The sequence below is a fragment of the Petromyzon marinus genome, unplaced genomic scaffold, assembly GCF_048934315.1.
Source record: "Petromyzon marinus isolate PM22_M1 ecotype Great Lakes invasive population unplaced genomic scaffold, UKy_Petmar_22M1.pri1.0 PM_G_Scaffold_167, whole genome shotgun sequence".
In the NCBI taxonomy this organism is placed as follows: domain Eukaryota; kingdom Metazoa; phylum Chordata; class Hyperoartia; order Petromyzontiformes; family Petromyzontidae; genus Petromyzon; species Petromyzon marinus.
In genome coordinates, this window is record NW_027422725.1 from 169969 (window position 1) to 176627 (window position 6659).

A 6659-nucleotide genomic window follows, 5' to 3' on the forward strand; every position below is an offset into this window, starting at 1 on the left:
TACACCAGAGAACACAGAAGCATCAGAAGATCCACAAGGAGTGGAGTCTGAAATCAGCTTGTGAAAGTCAAAGTGCCGCAATGAGCCCATCCCTCCTGAAACAAGAACCGGACAAAAATCCCAGCTTGGACACTTTTAAAGGTATCAAGGTGAAATATGGAGAGGTAAAGGTGAAATGTGAAGAAGTGATGAGCGACGAAGTGAAGGTAAAATGTGAAGATGAAGATTCATCTCCAGAATGGGACCTTTACATTGATGAAGGCAACGTGAAGCAGGAGGAGAATTCTGACTGAGGCAGAGTGAGGCAACTCCCAGCAGTTTGTGGAAGTGGAGGTGTGGGTGGACTTGCTCCTAGACCATACAAAGTCAAGTGGAGACCCGGTAGATGTGTAAGCCAGGGACGATGTCGCTACAATAGATGCACCTTTGTCACAGGCCTTTAATGACAGTAATGTGAAGTTGAGCACTTTGTGGGCCCGTGGGTTGGGTAGATCTCTAACCAGGAGCAAGAGCCAATAAGCTCCCAAGCATTCACTATGTTATAACAATTGCTTTTACATGGTGCTTGCTTAATTGCCTCAGCAACTCGGAGTTTTGTGTCGTACCTCTTCTGAAACACTCGAAGAGCATCCCCAAGTAGCAGCTGCCCCTGTGTGGCACAAGGTGGTGGCCCTGCACCGGCCTGCATGTGGACTAGAGCCTGTCAGTAGGGGGCGATGATTAATGTGTCATCTCAGTTGTGTAGTTTGTAGGTAATGTTTAGAATTTGCTACAATTTCACTCAGACGCCAGCATGCAATGGCCTACTCGTTTTGAATGACACAATAGTATGTTTAACATACACTTTGAAGCAGACTGTGCAACTTTTTTTAAAAGCTTCTTGTTAATACGATGTAACGTGATGCAGTATATTTCACTGCAGTAATGGTTAATATGCCTGTCAATAAATTTAGAATGTATACTTGTCTGGTTTTGTGCATACTTGTAACATTTGATCTGTAAGGGTCAAACATTGAATAAGTGATGTTAGGACAAAGTGTGTGTGTGTGTGTTTGAAAGTAACCTGTACAGAGAACTCAGGTGAGACCCGTTGTTCTTGTGATACAGGTCAAAGGGTGTTTTTGTGTTCCACGAAGCATCTGCCTCTGGAGCAACTCATTGTCTTTGAAATAGGTAGCACACTCGGATCATTCATGAGTTACAAGGCATACCACTTGAAAGTTACACGTATAGGAGGAGGTACATTCTCTACAACACGAATTGTAGTTTTGTCTTACGTGTTGACGTAGATTTTGTCTAACTAGGGCTAGAAATGCACCTTGCTGATTGACGTCTGGATGTTCGTTACCTATCGGTTGAAGCAAACCCCACTGCTGTTGTTGAGACGCTGTGCACCAATAAGGGTTCAACACATTGACGGCCTTCAGGCCAGGAAAGTCACAACATTTGCACACGAAGGACGCATTCACGCAAGTACCCCATGCTCCGTTTTGAAGTTGTAAAATGAAACATCTTTGAATTGTGTTGTGTTTTGAATTGGATGATTTTATTTCTTCATTAAAAGCTTGTATCAATTTACATCTGGAAGACTTCATTGAAAAGGAGATTTCGTGTGAATTTTCTCTCGTCATTAAGTAGATGGCCTTGCTGGGGGTTCGGTTCAATGCGGACACAAACAGTGTACACACACACAGTGTACACACACACACAGTGTACACACACAGTGTATACACACAGTGTACACACACATAGTGTACACACACAGTGTACACACAGTGTACACACACACAGTGTACACACACAGTGTACACACACAGTTTACACACACAGTGTATACACAGTGTACACACAGTGAACACATACAGTGTACACACACAGTGTATGTACACTGTAAACACACGTAGTGTACACACACTGTATACACAGTGTACACACAGTGTACACACACACAGTGCACACAGTGTACACACAGGGTACACACACAGTGTACACACACACTGTATACACAGTGTACACACACAGTGTACACACACACAGTGTACACACACACAGTGTACACACACTGTACACACTGTACACGCATACAGTGTACACACAGTGTACACACAGGGTACACAGTGTACACACACACAGTGTACACACACACAGTGACACAGTGTACACACACAGTGTATATACATAGTGTACACACACAGTGTGTGCACACGCAGTATATATACACACGCAGTATATACACACTGACACAGTGACGCACACATAGTGACACACACAGTGACACAGTGACACACACAGTGACACACACAGCGACACACAGTGACACACAGTGTATACACACAGTGTACACACAGTGTATACAAACGGTGTACACACACACTGTATACAAACAGTGTACACACAATTCTAGATTTAAAGCTTTCGTGACTGCTAGGATCCATACTCTTTGGTTCTATTCTATTAACAGACAACGGGACAAGAAGTCGCAACTCATCGAGACGCTGACCTTCCTCAAAAGATGCCGCGATCACAAGCTTAAAGGTCGTGATCTAAGCGTGGCTTCTCTCACTCCAGCGCTGTCCTCCAGGCAGTCTCGTCCCTTCACCTGATGAAGGCCGCTTGTGTTGTGGCCGAAACGTCGTGATTTTTATTTTATTTTCACCTACGTGACTTTACCCAATAGAACCAAAGAGTATAATGTACACACACACAGTGTATACACACAGTGTACACACACACACACAATGTACACACACACGCAGTGTACACACAATGTACACACACAGTACACACACACACAGTGTATACACATAGTACACACACACACAGTGTATACACATAGTGTACACACACACAGTGTACACACACAGTGACACAGTGACACACACAATGTACACAGAGTGACACAATGACGCACACAGTGACACACACACACAGTGTACACACACACAGTGTACACACACAATGTACACACACACAGTGTACACACAGTGTACACACACACAATGTACACACACACAGTGTACACACACACAGTATACACACACACACAGTGTATACACACAGTGTACACACACAGTGTACACACACACAATGTACACACACACGCAGTGTACACACAATGTACACACAGTACACACATACACAATGTACACACACAGTGTACACACACACAGTGTACACACACACAGTGTACACACACAGTGTATACACATAGTGTACACACACACAGTGACACACAGTGTGCACACGCAGTGTACACACACAGTGACACACACACAGTGACATAGTGACACACACAGTGTACACACACACAGTGTATACACAATAATGTCCACGTTGTTGCTGAGCTCACACACCAAAGGGAGGGAGCAATGGAAAATGAATCTAAATCAACTTAAACTCCAACTCTGTGACGTCACCACTCTGCATTACTTCATCGGCGTGAAACGCCAGGGGGAGGTGTACCTCGCTAGTGACGTCATGTCACCACGGTATTCACCCCTCCCCCGTCCACCGCGCTCTTGAGCGTGACGTCACCTCCGTTTGTGTCACTGCCGATATCGTTCCAGTGGCAATCCTTATTTGGGCAAAGCTACGCCCAGTGACTGGTAGCTCATTAACATAATGTTTCTGTTAAAGCCGTCGCGAGTTTATTGCGACGGGTTCAGCGCCCACGCCCCCCATCGCTCGACATATGGGCCGGCCTCATTAACATAATTTATTCAGTTACAGAGCCGCTCGTGGGAGGGAAGTGACGTCATACTACTTCCTGTTGTCGCGAGGCAACAGGAAGCTGCCGTGTGCGCGCTTGCACTGAAATCCGAGGTGAGAAATTCTCATCGTTGTGGTGGTGGTGGTTGTTGTTGTTTACCAAGGTAGAGCCTCTCTCTCGTAGGGATGTCAGTTGAGTAGCAGCGAGCATGGGAATCGATGTCCAGGTTGGAACTTTACAACGCGGGGCCTTGCCTCCTGCCCTCGCCTGATTGCGTTCACTTTAATGATCTCGCTTAAGTTTAATTTGTCTTCACCCGGCTCGCCACTTTGTAACTTTGTTTTATTGTAAATATTCACGCAGTTTTTATTTTCTTTTGTTAGCAGGCCAAGCTCGCTTGAGCTGCTATTCCGCTCTTGTTATCAGAAGCGACCTGCCCACAACAACACCAGGTGAGGCTTTGTCAACGTGTGTGAATGTTTTGACTTAAAACTTTGGTGACTGCAGGAATTCATATTCTTGGTTCTTTCGGTAAAGTCACGTAGATATAAAATTAAATTAAAATAACATTAATAAAATTAAATTAAAAATACAATTTTTCAAATAAAGCAAAAAACCCACGACGTTTCGATCGCAACACAAGTGGTCTTTATCTTATTAAATTTAATCTGTTATTTTCTATCTACGTGACTTTACTGAAAGAACCAACAATATGTGCGTCAATGTATCTATCGGTCAAAGACGCTAAGCGCGTGCCGCTGTTGACTCTGAATGTGTGGAGGGGAACACCTTCACCACGGGGAGAGAGAGACAGAGACACGGATAGCCTCGGCTATGTTGATGATCCTCGATTCATTACTTGGTGGAGTGAGGAAGAATTAATGCTGAGCAGATGAAGGTGGCCAGGCATGGTTCTGGTCACACCACCACCTGTTTACTCATGGCAGTGTGTGACAGTGTCAAATTTGTGTTTGAAGTAAAGTCTATTAACTCTGTTGAACACGAGGATATAGTTTATTTTTGTTTTCCTCTGGATCTCTTTATACGAATGGAAACAGGTGAACACAGCACACACATTCAGCTGAAGTCGGAACTGTTCATCCCCAGCATTCAAGGACATAGCCTGGATTCACACCTGAGTTGCGATTGAACGTTAATTAATGCATTTCTGCACAACAGAAATAGTATTGTTTTCAACACCCTTTGCTATGTCAGCCGAATTTAGCTTTCATAAATATTTCTTTTGTAGTCAGCCGAAATTGTGTGCTTAGAGTTTTGGGTTAACATTCATCTTGAAGATATGAAGGCTTCCAGGCATATTAATGACATTTTCCCTCTCATTGCGTGCCATAACAGCCCGTGGAGAGAAACCCTTCAGGTGCACTCTGTACGTGAAGGCATTTGCACGTTCATCAAATCTGATTAATTTGGGATTTTTTTTCACTACATCATGAATATATTAATAAATATAGACGTGTAAGTCACGTGTGCATTCCTCTGTACCTGACGTGTAGATGGTGTGGATATTCTTTTTTTCTGTCTGCAGCTGACGCTTCCTCTGCAGAATTGTTCTGATGGAGCAAAGGCAGTCAGCGCAGCTCGGTACGACAAGTCAACAATGCGACCAGCGTGCATACAGCACGGACCGAACTGGAAATCTGACACGGCACCAGAGAAGTCACACAGGAGAGAAACCCTTCAAATGTACTGTGTGTGGGAAGGCATTTTCATGGTCATCTGCTCTTAAAAATCACCAGAGAACACACACGGGAGAGAAACCCTTCAAGTGCAGTGTGTGTGGGAAGGCATTTTCAGATTTATCTACTCTTAAAAAACACCAGAGAACACACACAGGAGAGAAACCCTTCAGGTGCACGATGTGCGGGATGGCGTTTGCACAGTCATGTAATCTTGTAACACACCAGAGAACACACACAGGAGAGAAACCCTTCAAGTGCAGTGTGTGTGGGAAGACATTTTCAGATTTATCTACTCTTAAAACACACCAGAGAACACACACAGGAGAGAAACCCTTCAAGTGCAGTGTGTGCGTGAAGGCATTTGCACAGTCATCTGATCTTGTAAAACACCAGAGAACACACACGGGAGAGAAACCCTTCAGGTGCATGATGTGCGGGATGGCGTTTGCACAGTCATGTAATCTTGTAACACACCAGAGAACACACACAGGAGAGAAACCCTTCAATTGTACTGTGTGTGGGAAGACATTTTCATATTCATCTCATCTTCAAAGACACCAGAGAACACACACGGGAGAGAAACCCTTCAAGTGCAGTGTGTGTGGGAAGACATTTGCAGATTCATTTGCTCTTAAAACACACCAGAGAACACACACGGGAGAGAAACCCTTCAAGTGCAGTGTGTGTGGGAAGGCATTTTCACATTTATCTACTCTTAAAAATCACCAGAGAACACACACAGGAGAGAAACCCTTCAAGTGCAGTGTGTGTTGGAAGACATTTTCAGATTTATCTACTCTTAAAAAACACCAGAGAACACACACAGGAGAGAAACCCTTCAAGTGCAGTGTGTGCATGAAGGCATTTGCACAGTCATCTGATCTTGTAAAACACAATAGAACACACACAGGAGAGAAACCCTTCAGGTGCACGATGTGCGGGATGGCGTTTGCACAGTCATGTAATCTTGTAACACACCAGAGAACACACACAGGAGAGAAACCCTTCAATTGCACTGTGTGTGGGAAGACATTTGCATATTCATCTCATCTTCAAAGACACCAGAGAACACACACGGGAGAGAAACCCTTCAAGTGCACTGTGTGTGGGAAGACATTTGTAGATTCATTTGCTCTTAAAACACACCAGAGAACACACACGGGAGAGAACCCCTTCAAGTGCAGTGTGTGGGAAGGCATTTTCACATTTATCTACTCTTAAAAAAACACCAGAGAACACACACAGGAGAG